Source organism: Cebus imitator, unplaced genomic scaffold (assembly GCF_001604975.1).
Source record: "Cebus imitator isolate Cc_AM_T3 unplaced genomic scaffold, Cebus_imitator-1.0 Scaffold117, whole genome shotgun sequence".
Taxonomy (NCBI): domain Eukaryota; kingdom Metazoa; phylum Chordata; class Mammalia; order Primates; family Cebidae; genus Cebus; species Cebus imitator.
Window position 1 is genome coordinate 7,143,415 of NW_016107432.1, and position 13,707 is coordinate 7,157,121.

Consider the following 13,707-nt stretch of genomic DNA (forward strand, 5'->3'; position numbering starts at 1 on the left):
GGGAGCCCTCCCCACCTGGCTCATTCCTCTTTGCCCCAGGGCAGCCATCGTGGCATTGGTTACGTTGGGGTTATTACTTGAGACATTGATTACTATTTGTGGATGTTTGTTTTGCAGACTTCGACTTAGCGACAGATGAATAAATGCATTTACACATATTAGAGTATGGCAAATTGAGTGGGCCAGGGATGGTTGTTAGCTGCTTTTACAGGGCGATTGTACCTAACTTACTTTTACTTTTTTTCCATTTATTTAGTAAAGATTTAATAACAGAGGTTCTAAGTTAACACCCTTGTGGATAATTAACATGGTTAAAAGAGTGATTTTGCGAATGACAAAAGCTTTTTGTTCTGGGGCTTACAGTAAACATTATTAACAGGTAATTTTTTTTAACTTCTTTTTGAGAGGACAATCTAGCACAAAGTTCACATGAGTAAACAGAGTGGAGACAGAAGGATGTGGGGTAAACAGATTTAACTGGGGAAGCTTTCATTATCCTTAATTTGCACTCTATGACTTAATGATCTAACGTAAGAACTGGCTGCCTTCAGCCAGTCTCATTAAAGCTTTTCAGCCTTTTAAAAGATTTGAGACCATAATGTTATAACCTCCCTAATATTTCCCTTAATAGTTGCCAGCCACCCTGAGTGAATCTCAACAAGCCATGGTCCTATTTGTGCTTCATTACTGCTAATGATTTGGTTTCCTGGGGTATTTGCTCAGAGAAACATGTCCTGCTGAGGACTGGGACCCAAGCTCCAGGTGCAGTCCAGGTTGGCATCAGTGACCCCACCCAATGGGAGGAGGCGCATGTGCACCAGTGGCTGTGCCCACTGCTCCTTTCTGTGCCCCAGCCTTACCCCTGATGCTGAAGGCCCAGGTTTGGCTGTTTCATCCCCAGTGACCCAGAATGGTAGCCCTAGGTTCTGTAAGTGCTGGCTTATTTGGCAGAGATGTGTGGGCATCATAGCTGGGGGGCTTGCTGGCCAGGCGTGAAAACCAAGGCCAAACCTGAACCTCAGGGTACACTGTGAACGGAATCACTTTAGCAGTAAGGCTCAGCCATGGGGATCACATGAGACAGTCAGCACAGGCACGGCACACGCCAGGCAGTTCATCTGGTGTTATTATCACTGCATCTCCCAGAACAGATCCTGGCAGAGCCACTGTCAATAACAACGCAAATAACTAGGGCTAGGGCCCTGCAGGGTACCAGCATCAAGCAGGGCACTGTAAAAAATGCCTCTGCTTTCATCCCTGCAGTACCCCATCCGGTGCTGATATCCCATTTTACAGATCAGAAACCTGGGGCTCAGGAGGGAGTGCCCTGCTCCCTGCTCCACCTGAGCTAAGGTAGAGATAAGGTTGAGTGTGGGGATTGGGTGTGCCTGCTGACATTGAGCCTGGAAGTATTAGACTGCCCCCAGCTATTCTAACTCGCTTGTGGCAGGTGGGGAAAAGAAGGCGAAGGGGTGGGCTTCAGGTCCTGCAGGCTTCTGGAGGTAGCACCAAGGCCAGAAGCAACCCTTCCCCCTATCTTCAGGAAAATCATTCCGCCTGCTGCCTGAGACACCCACCACTCCTCCTGGACCGTGGCACTGCCCCCTCCTCACTTGGAAACTACCTCTTTTGTGTGATTTTGTGGAAAAGCCCTGTCTCAGTTCCACGTGCCTGGGGATAGCTACTACCAATTTGCTGTTTGTCTGGGAGGACCCCTTTGCCCCTCCGGGCACCCGCATTTCCTGTAATGACAGGAAGGAGCTGAGCTACATGAGCTACATGATCAGATCAGTGTTAGGGTTGCCAGATAAAATACAGGGTGTCCGGTGTGATGGTTAATACTGAGTGTCAACTTGATTGAATGGAAGGATGCAAAGTATTGATCCTGGGTGTGTCCATGAGGGTGTTGCCAAAGGAAATTAACATTTGAGTCAGTGGGCTGGGAAAGGCAGACCCACCCTTAATCCGCGTGGGCACCATCTAATCAGCTGAAAAATGTGAAGGGAGAGACTGGCTTAGCCTTGCAGCCCACATCTTTCTCCCATGCTGGATGCTTCTTCCCTTCGAACATCAGACTCCACGTTCTTCAGTTTTGGGACTTGGAATGGCACTCCTTGCTCCTCAGCTGGCAGTCAGCCTGTTGTGGGACCTTGTGATTGTGTGAGCTAATACTTCATAACTCCATATATATATATGTATATACATATATATATGTATGTATATCGTATTACTTCTGTCCCTCTAGAGAACCCAGACTAACACATCCAGTTAGATTTGAATTTCAGATAAACAGCATAGAACTTTTATATAAGTATATTCCAAAAATTGCAAGGGATATACTTACGTTTCAGTGGCGAATCCAGGTGGGTCTGCCGCAGCCTCAATTCTTTGCATCCTCAGAAGAAATAATTTAACCTAGGGACGTAAGACGGAGTGAGAGACTGAGGTGGGTTTTCGTGCTAACATGAAAGTTTATTAAAAAGTTTTAGAGCAGGAAGGAAACGAAGGAAAATACACTTGGAGGAGGGCCAAGCAAATGGGTGTCTTGAGAGATCAAGTATTCCGTTTGAGCTTTGACTTTGGGTTTTCTATGTTGGCATGCCTCTGCGGCGTTGTGTCCCTTCTCCCCCGATTCTTCCCTGGGGTGGGCTGTCTGTATGCACAGCGGCCGGCTAGCACTTGGGAGGGGCTGCATTGCAGTGTGTTTACTGAGTTGTGCGCATGCTCTCTTGAGGCGTTCGTCCCTTACCAGTGGAGTGTTCCTCTTAGTTTGCATGCTTGAGCCCTCTCGCCAGACTCCGGCGAGCTCATCTGAAAGCTGCTGATCACCAGCTTCAGGTGTTTCCACGGATTGGGAGACCCTCTTTCCCAGGACTGGCTGCGTGGGGGAGGGGAAGGGAGGGCTCTCCTGCCCTGCTGCTGTCTGACTACCTAACACTTACACTGAACGTTGTTTCTCTGAAATTGAGATTTAACTGGTGTCTGTATTTTTATCTGCTTTATCTGTCAATCCTATTCATAGCCTGATTTGGAGAATCTGAGCGTTAATCACTCATCAAGGTTGGCGGAGCTAACACCTGCGGCCAGGCTCTGGAGGAGCTCCCAGCCCAGAGGGTAAGGAGGGAGAACGCCCCATACCTCAGGGAGGAGGTAGAGTGGGAGAGCAGGGCCGGCAGGGGCGGGGTAACTGCCCGGAGGGAGAGAATGGTCTGGAAAGAAAAGGGCGCCCTTCCTCCAGCAAATGGGGCCGACAGCCCTGCAGGCCCCGCAGCCAGAGCGGAGAGCAGACGCAGTCGGGATGGAAATGAAGGCGCGCCTTTGCTGACGGCACCTCCAGCCAGGGCTCCTCTCTCCGCATCTGTAAAGGGCTGGACGAGACCTGCCCCGCCAGGGGGCCGCGAGCAGGAAATGCAGAGGTGTGTGCGGGGCGCCCCGCACCGAGCAGGCCTCCGTGGCGCTGGGAGCTGTCATCGCCCGGCTGGGAGAAGGGCTCTGGGGCTCCTCTGCAAGGCGGCCCTCGGGGGTCCAGGACGAGCTGCTTTCCTCCAACAGACGCCGCGTCGACGCTGGCTTCTCGCTCCCGAAACCCACCCTGCTTTCTCTCGGGGCAGCCCCGTCTTCAGCGAAAACTACACCTCCCAGCCTGCCTTGCAGCCGCCCGCCTGGCCCCTGGGATGCGCGGAGGGCGCCCGGGGACTTTCTGGAAGCTCTCGTCCTGCCTGGAGAGCAGGGGCGATGCCCGGGTCGCGCGGCCCCGCGGTGTGATGGCCGCAGGCACAGCGGCCGCGCACCAGGGGCAGGGGCCTGCACGGAGGGCGAACGCCTCCCGATTGCGCAGTCCTCGCGCTTTCGTTGTGCGCTTAGGCCATCGTGGCCAGGGCTCTGCAGCGGACAGCCCCCGTCCTGGCAGCTCCTCCCGCGCTGCGCAGGAACCCCCTCTCCCACTGCGGGGTGCGCCCCCTCCACCGGCTCCCAGGCGCGCTGGCGACCCCCACACCCGAGCACCCAGGGCACAGCCTCCCAGGGGCAGCAGCGCACTCCCCGCCCACCGGCTCTGCTGGCCTTCTGTGCGCACTTTGCCACTGGTGCAGCAGGCCGGAAGTCCTCTTGAAGGGTCCTCCTGCAGACTGGAGGGAGCTGCGGCACAAGCGCCCTGCTCTCAAGCCATCGCGTGGTGACTCTCAGATGCACGCGCCGCGCTGGCTTCAGGCTTTCCCGGAGTGTAGCTCCAGTGGCTGGGATACGCCCCCTAACTCACAAAGCTGTCTTCCCTTCCCAGTTTCTCTTCCCTAACTCCCTACCGAGTATGACGTCTAAAATAACTCACTTGCAGACAAACCTGATCTCAGGGTTGGTTTCTTGGGGACCCAAACCTGGACAAGTTGATTGTCTTAATCCATCTTCACCCCACCCTTTGAGGCTGATAAGTAGTGATTATTGTCCTTATAATTCAATGGAGAAAACCAAGTGTGCCACAGGTCACCTCGATGGCCCACAGGAGATAGCGGTGGGCTCAAAATCAGGGCCCCAGAGGCAAAGACCAGAAGCAGTCTGGTCCCCGCCGCTGCTTGGCGCCTGTGCTCACGGTGAGAGTAAGTGTGTGCATGTCTCTCTAAGGGATGTCAGGTGTGGAAAGATGGAGGCATGTTATCCGAATCTTCCCAAATCAAAGCTGCCCCGGTTATAGTCCACAGTAGGAATACTTACAGGGCAGACACTCTGCTGAGCCCCCGACACAGACACACACTGAGCCAGTTGTGCACACATACACACACACACACACTTGCACACATGCATGCACACACATGCACACTCATGAACACACGAACACACACACATTATTTTGTTCTCAGTCAGCAAAGCCATCTGTCCATCTGCAAAGCCGCGGGACATTCCGTCCTTCCTTAGCTGCTGTGGAAGCCGCCCGTGAGAGCCTGGAGGGGTCCTGGAGGCTGGTCCTGGGCTGAGACACGGCCTTACGCTGCAGAGTTGGGAAGGGAGAGGAAGAGTTACTGCCAGGACAAAGCCAGGGGAGCACCAGCCTCACTTGATCTTAATTCACTCACTCTCCTCTTAAACCCTTCTGGAGACCTACTGGGCCTGGGAAAGAACTCGGAGGCTCACTCTGCCCTGGGACTGGGTCTTGAAGGCGGAAGTCCTGCTTGCTACCTTGGCACCCTGGTACCCCTGCTATCACGACCACACCAGTACCCCTGATTCACTACCCCTGTGCCACGCTTCTGAGACTCAGAGCCCGGTGATGTCATAAAACATCTCCTCTAATTTTTGGACTCCCAGCACCAAGCCCAGGGCTTGGCATACAGTAGGCGCTCAGAAGATGTCTTCTGGAAGGAATGAACTGAGTGAGTGGACTGGAGTGGGAACTACAGGAAGTTGGGACAGTGGCAGAGCCAGGAAGGAGCTGATTCTGGCAAAACTGCTTTCTGAACATTACTTGAAGCTGGATGCATTTGTGACTTTGTTTTCTGAAAGCCAGGTTCCTTTCTCATCACACTGCCTGGGTACCAGCTCCAGCACCTTCTGTCACTCCCTCCCTGGGAGGACACCCACGTGAATGTGCCTGACTTTAGCCAGCCCACCAGCTCCCAACAGCCTGCGGCATTCTGCAGCTGCTTCCCAGAGCAGCCAGTGTCATGACTACCGGAATTGCATCTGAGTGTCAAGGAAGAAAGAACAGGGGCTGGTGGGTTTATTAACACTAAAGAGCGCGCCTCCTACCTGCTTCCTGCATCCAATGGGACCCAAATCTGCTTATTCCTTCTTCCTTAGTAGCCCTTGAACCTAGCGGCTTTTATCCAATCCTACACTATGTATGTGTAAAATTTCACATGGAAATCACTCCAAAGCCAATGCTGTCACTCAAGGTCGGGGGAATGGGAGGGGCAGGTGGGGAGGGGTCTCTCCAAGCTTCTGCAGCAGCTGGACCCACCCAACCCTCTCATGCCAGGGGCCTGGGCCTGAGCTTCACTGTTTGTGAGCAGGAGTGCCCCAGCCTGTGCCCAGCTGTGGTGTGCCCCGGGAGTCACTGCACCATCGTGTACTGGTGTAACCCTGGGCCGTCCCCACCGCCGTGTCCATCAACAGAGACAGGGTGCTCTGGTCAGCTGCATCACACAGTACAGAGGTGACAACAAAGGGGACTATGCGTAGACGGGAAGGAGTGCTCAGTCAGGCACAGAACAGCACACCTAGAACAATATGAACAGTGCCCTCCCATGGGCAGGAAACAGGAACCACGCTGCTGACAGTGAGCCCCTCTGCTGGTGTTTGTGTGGTGCCAATGGCTGGCCAGCAACGCACCAGTGAGGCCATACCAGGTCTGTTTGGCAAATGTGCCCCAGACTATCCACCATCTAAGGTGTTGAACCTTGGCCAAGCAGCTGACCCCCAGGGACCCTGCTCCAAGGACAGAGCCTGCCTGTGGTGTCCTGAGAAGTTCCAGTTTTCAACTATTTGACTATCAACCCATTGTCCCTAAATAGAAAAGATGCGCATGAGGATGTTAACGGTGAAAGCTTCCCGGGAGGGGAAGGGGGAGGGCCGCAGTTTCTGACCGTCCAAAGGATGGCGTCTGAATATTTTATGATGAAATGGCATTCATGAATTTTTCTTTAAAGAAAAGAGTGTGTCCTCCAGTCCTGCACAAGGACACGCCATCTACTGCTTTTCTCCCTCCCTCCCTCTGCATTTCCAACCTTCCTCCCTTTGCACACACAGGTTTCCCCGCCTGTGGGCCAGTGTCCCCTTTGATGAAGGAGTTTGTAACTGTCCCCATGGGCCCTGCTGGAAGGCTCTGGCCTCTGGCCCTTCTCTGAGCCATCCTGCTACATAACTCATTGCCTCCCACCTGGGTGCCCACGGCACCTTTCCATGGAGGCAGAGTCCCCAGCCCCCAGCCCCTCCCCGCTGACAAGCTCTTTACCAGGGGCTCCTTTATCTCTGCATTCCTCCGCCCGGTGCCCCGATCAGGGTCCCACACCCGTGGGGCTGGGTTATGACCGGAGTCATTGTCTGTCTCCCCATCCTCCAGTACCCAGCATAGCTGGGCTGCACTGGCACACAGGAATGTTTTTTTTTTTTTTTTTTTTTAAATACAATTTACTTTTTATAAAAAGACAAACATACATATGTACACACATGTCCTTATGTGTTCACATGTGACTTAATGGTTAGATGACATTTCCCATTTTAAGTCACACCAAGGCTCTCACACTTCTCTCCCTGGGCCTGCTGAGAGCTGCTGGGGCTTGAGGGGGTGTGGGCACCGAGCAAGGCACTGTATAATTAAATGCAAAGGCCAAGAGCTTGGGAGAGATGTTAGTGTACACCTCTCATCAGAAACATGGCAAGATCCACAAGAAAAAGTGCCAAGTCTTTTCCCAAGCACCTCAGCCAAAGCAGGGAGCAGGGCAGAGCTCCTCCGAGGCTGAGGGAGCACCGCCCAGGAGGACTCCACTTTCCTTCACATTTCACTGGCTTTGGAACAGTCCCCAGGGCTCACTGAAAAGGGGTGTTTCTTTGAGAATGAGATTTGCTTAGTGCAATTGTCTCTTAGTGCAGAGCCAGCCCGGGGATTGGTGCTGCACTTTTGTGGGGTCACAGGTCTATTCCCCTAGGGTCTAGCCAGTGACAGAGAGACGCTCTCCAGGCAGCTGGGCTCAGAGGAAAAAGCCAGACACTGACTCCTGTCCAAGTCCCTGACCTAACACACCGGTGTCAGAACCTCATCTTCCCGGGAGGCAGGGCCAGCTTTACCCCACAAGACAAACCTAGACACTGGCCTCCCAAAGGAGGGAGGCCCCATCCTCACTTGGCAGTGTGGTCACACTTGGCTGTTGAGGGGCCCACAGAAGTCCAGCTTCTCTGTACCATATCCACCATGATGCCAGGTCCTGCTTGCCTAGAGGAATAAGAGGGTCCCAGGGGTCCTGCTACAGTGCACAGGGAATGGCCTGGATGGAGGGCAACCAGACTGGGGTCAGCAGGCTGTCCTGCAGGTGGTACCCATGTTCTTCAGATCTGTGAAGATGTGTTGTTGACTCGGCCCAATATTCCCACCTGGGCTGTCAACTTCTGGCTCCTCCTTCCAGCTAAAGCCTCCGTAGACAGAGATGGGCTGGGCTCCAGGTTCAGTGAGTAGGTACCCCTGCACATCCACGTTTGTCGCTTGCCATGCTGACTGCTCCAAGAGCTTCACAACGTCCTCAGGAAATTTCCCTTCCTCATCGTCATCTGTTGCAGCTTCAGAGGTGGAGAGCATGGGGGACACCTGGAAGTTGTACAGATCACTGGTGCTGTCCCACACAGCTTCCACTGGGCTGTGCCAGGCAGAGGGTGCTGCTGACTGCACACTGTGACAGTGCTGGAGTCAGGACCCGCTCCACCCCCAAGTCCTGCACGTAGCCCGGAGCTGTGTGGCTGCCGTGGTCATCAGGCAGAGTGGAGCTGCTGGGTACCAGAGAATCCCCACGTGACTTTCTCTTGGCCTTGCTCTCAGCATCTCGGCTGGACTTAGAGGCTGAGTGAATCAAGGAGTGAAGCATGTATGAATAAGTCAATGCACAGACAGGAGTGTCCCAGGGCCTTGGCTGTATGGCCTAGTGAGGACCAGAAGGAGCATTTGGCAGGGGAGAGGGGAGAAGGGAGAGCGGAGCGGGCAGCAAGTGTCCTCCGCCACCTGGCTCACCCGTGTTCATCACTTGCAGGCTGAAGTGGGACAGTATCGACACCATGCTGAGGGTCTCAAACTCCTTCTCCAGGATCCTTCCACCCCCCCATAAGTCTTCAGTCCTGCCAGCTCTACCTCCAGCCTCTGCTGCTGGTTCTAAAAGGAACATGAGAGGTTCACACCCTGGCCTTGGCCTGGAGTGAGTCACTCAGATGCCACGAATGGACAAGCAACAAGTGAAAGAGTAAATAAGAAAGGGAATAAGTACATAAATGCATATATAAGTAAATACATATGTCAGCAAATCAAAAGTAAATATGTAAATAATACATAAGTAAATAAATAAGTGAATGAATAAGCAAGTAAGTAGGTACGTAAATAAATACAGTCATGCACTGCAGAGCACCTGAGATCTATAATCATCTCTTCCTCTCCAGAAAGTGGAATAATGGCCCCGCCCACACCGTCCGCACTTGTTAAAATCCTACTACTTCTGGCCAGGTGCAGTGGCTCATGCCTGTAATCCCAGCCCTTTGGGAGGCCAGGGGTTCGAGACCAGCCTGGCCAACATGGTGAAGCCCTGTCTCTACTAAAAGCACAAAAAATTGGTTACTCAGGAGGCTGAGGCAGGAGAATTGCTTAAACCTGGGAAGTGGACATTGCAGTGAGCCAAGATTGCACAACTGTGCTCCAGCCTGAGTGACAGAGTGAGAATCTGGCTGAAAAAGTCCTATCACTTCACTCTGGGCCCTTTGCAGGAGCTCAAGAGCTCACCAGACCCTCAGGGAGGCATGCCTACTCATTTTATAGGCTGTTGAAGTGAGGTTCCCTGGGGATCAGGGACCTGCCCAGAGTCCCCCGCTGGGGAGGAAGGCTGACTTCCATAATTGGACCTCTCTGGTTCTGGACTCCAGCCTTTCCCAGGTTCCCTTTGCATGGCTTCATCAGGGCTGTGCAGGTGGAAATCAGGCCCCGTCCAGCCAAGAGCCGGAGCAGCCCTGGGGTCAGGGCTCTGGGGGCTCCAGCCTACTGGAATGCAAGCTGTCAGCCAGGCCCCTCCCACTTTGGCATCCTGGGAGGGGGCACCTGTCTTCAGGAGCTCCTGTCTTCAGGACTTTCGCCAGGTGAGGCACCTCACTAAAAGGGTTGTGGACAGTAAGAGGCAAACCTCAAGGATCTCGGCCAGGCTATTTTTCAGGGACCTCTGTTGGGTGGGTCATTGCATCATGGCTTTGGATTACTGGAGTGTTTTCTTTCTTGCTTTCTTCTTAAAAATTTAACACCCACTGCTCTTCAGAATTCTTTAACAAGCTGCGGGGAAAGGAATAAAGTTACACTTAAAGAAAAAAGGTATTTTGATGGAATTTGGGGTGTGCCAAAACCTCGGCTGAAGGGCCTGTGGGAGGAATGGGAGTGGGCCAGCCCTCCGGGGGACAAGGCTTCCACCCTGATCCATGGTGACCCCAGGGTGCCAGGCACCCTGCTGGGTACTGCTGTAGGTACAGGTATTGATCGACTTACGACCTATGCAACTTACGACCATTCGACTTTACGACCACAATCGCTAGCCACGACTGCTCCACGTCTGGCAGCGCAAACGTTGCCCAGCTGGGCGTACGACAGTGCGGACCAGCTTCCGGCAGCACTACCATCTCCACGTGCATATAGCCTACTCAACTTACGACCAAATCGTGTTACGACCGGTCTGTCAGAACCAATTGTGGTCGTAAGTCGAGCACTAGCTGTAGTCCACACGGACCACCTCTGTGATCGCCATGACAACCCTATGGAGTGGGACCTGCTCACATCCCCAGATGACAGGCAGCAGGGAGGAAAGCTGCCTGTGGCACATGGCTGTGAAGGACACAGCCAGGCTTCCAGCCCCAGATGCCAGGCTAGGGCCTGGGTTCCTAACCGCCAAAGCCACCAACACCCCTCCTGGGCCTCAGCAAGGCTTGTGCTTTTTACGTAATCATTGCACTTCCAGATATCCCTCTAAGGAAGCCAACGAGGATGGCACAAAAACACATGCACAGCAGAACGTTCAGCAGCCCGATTTCTAATGTGATAACTGGGGGTCATCAAAATGCACAGTCAGGATGGCCGGGTGCGATGACTCACGCCTGTAATCCTAGCACTTCAGGAGGCCGAGGCAGGTGGATCACTTGAGAAGTTCTACACCAGCCTGGCTAACATGGTGAAACCCTGTCTCTACTAAAAATACAAAAATTAGCCAGAAATCATTTGAACCCAGGAGGCAGAGGTTGCAGTGAGCCGAGATCATGCCCCTGCACTCCAGCCTGAGCGACAGAGTGAGACTCTGTCTCAAAACAAACGGACAAATGAACAAACAAACTAACAAAAAAAACCCGCAGTCAGGAAATGTGCAGCCAGTGCGGTTAATGCACATGATGAAATATTATGTAGCCAGGAGGGGCGATGCTCTGAAGTCAAAGGAGACGTGAAAATGCTCGTGCTGCTCTGCAAATGGAAGCTGCAGGATTGCAGGATGGATTTTACCTTCACGTCCAGCTCCCTGTCTCTCTTGCTCTCCATCTTTCTATCTCTATGTCTACATAGAGATAGAATTAGATATGTTTATTTAGATAAATGTAAGATAAATATGCAGATATACAAATAACATGGAGATATATTTAGGTAGAGAGACAGAAAAATAGGCCAGTAGATTCAGATATTTATAGAAAACAAAACTAGAAAATGCTGAAATGTTAATGATGCTTCTCTACTGACAGGGTTCACATTTTCTTCATATAGATTTCCGAAATTGCAAAATTTTCTCCAATGAATATGTGTCTTTATTTTGAGACAGGGTCTTGCTCTGTTGCCCAGGTTGGAGTGCAATCTCAGCTCACTGCAATATCTGTCTCTTGGGTTCAAGCGATTCTCATGCCTCAGCCTCCTGAGTGGCTGGGACTACAGGAACTCGACATTGCACCTGGCTAATTTCTGTATTTTTAGTAGAGATGGAATTTCACTATGTTGGCCAGGCTGGTCTTGAACTCTTGACCTCAAGTGATCCATCTGCCCCAGCCTCCCAAAGGGCTGGGATTACAGGCATGAACCACCGTGCCTGGCCTCAATGAATATGTTAATTTTGTAAGCAGAATAAAACAACAATTTTTTTTTAAGATGAAGTCTTACTCTGTCACCCAGGCTTGAGTGCAGTGGTGTAATTTTGGCTCACTGCGACCTCCATCTCCTGGGTTCAAGCAATTTTCCTGTCTCAGCCTCCAAGTGGCTGGGATTACAGGCATGTGCCACAACACCTGGCTAATTTTTTTTGTATTTTTAATAGAGACGGAGTTTTGCCACATTGTCCAGGCAGGTCTTGAACTCCTGACCTCAGGTGATTTGTCCGCCTCAGCCTCCCAAAGTGCTAGGATTACAGGCATGAGCCACCACATCCGGCCAAAACAACAAATTTTTAAAATGTGAAAATACGCATGTTTTCCCTCATTTTCTTCTCTTTGTTGTCATTACCGGGAACCACCCATAGCTGCATAAACTTACAAAATTTGCCACTGAAGGGTCCACACCACATGCTGCCTATGACCAGGTAACCCCATTTCCCAGAGAACCCACCACACAGTTCCATAAAAGGGCATGTGAGGATGTTCATCACATCCTTAGCTACAGGTGTGGGGAGCTGGGGCAAACTGGGGCCCGCCAGGAGAATGGGCCCACAAGAAGAGGCCAGAGGCCACGTGGCAGTGTGGGTGAAACAGAGCACTGAGTAACACAAGCAACACAAGAAGCTCATAGCACAGATTCCCATGCACCAGAAACACCAAGGGACCAACCACTACATATTTTACAAGGACACATAAGAAACGTATCCTAGCACACAGGGTTCGTAGAGCATCATTTTAAGCGGACCACATGTATTCACCCTTTGCTTCCTAAGCACCTCCAGGTGGCCCTCCCCCTCCACCAGCTGAGCAGGAGATAAGACAGACCATGTGAGCACTTCCCTCCCCAAGCCCCTGGCTTTAGAAGGAGGTGATACTGGTACCTGCCTCATAGTACTTTTATGAGAATTAAGAAAGTTTATTTGTATGAAGTGCTTAGTACTGTGCCTCGCTGAAAACTGTATTCTTCATCTGTTTGTAATTTTTACTGTCGTTATTCCTCTAGCCACTTTTCTGTCTTGTTCCACTTCATATTTGTAGAAAATAAAAATAAATAGCGGTTCCTCTTCACAGCTCATCATCGTAACCACGGGCACCCAGAATGTGCCACACAGTTAGAGACTACGACATGAGTAACACTGAATCCTATAGCAGCCATTGAGGTCAGCATGATGACCCCCGTTTTCACCTGGGGAAACTAAGGCAATGGGTGAAGAATTTGCCCAAGGTAAAAGAGGTAATTTAACAAACATGCACGTTCTGCACACGTATCCCAGAAATTAAAGTATAATAAAAAAGAAGTAAATAATACTAATTTTTTAAGAAAAGAAGTAGCGGTGGCACAGCAGGGATTCAGGTCCTTGATGGTGACACAGCACTGTCTACTGAGCTGTCCCCAAGGTGGAGATACCTGCTGGACTCCCCTCAGAAAGGAGACCTCAAGTCCTGAACCTTGGGGACCTCTTGCAGAGGCAGAAAGCTTGTCCTAGGCTGCTGGGCTGGGGCTGGGGAGCAGGGGGAGTGATGCCAATGGAAACAGCGTTGCTCTTTGGGGTGACAGAGATGTTCTAAAGTTCACCACAGTGGTGGCTGCACATATCTGGGAATATATTAGAAACCACAGAGTAGTATAGACTCAGCGGGTGGGCACTATGGCATGGGGATGACATCTCAACAGCCCTGCTGAAGAAAGCACCGGACCTCCTGCCCCCATCTTCTCAGCACCTCATTTTGCTGACGAGGAAGCTGAGGTCTGGGCTGGATGTGGAAGATCAGGGAAAGTTCTTCCTTGGTGGAGACAGCTCAGGCCTGCTCTCGCTCCTGGGATCCCAGGGCTACAAGAGCCATTTGAGACCTGAACCCCAAAGA

At 51.9% G+C, this 13,707-nt stretch overlaps 1 pseudogene; it reads right to left on the reverse strand.

The window, feature by feature from the left end:
* Positions 1-7,166: 7,166 nt before the first annotated feature.
* Positions 7,167-8,948, reverse strand: LOC108311628 (annotated as a pseudogene).
* Positions 8,949-13,707: the final 4,759 nt, after the last annotated feature.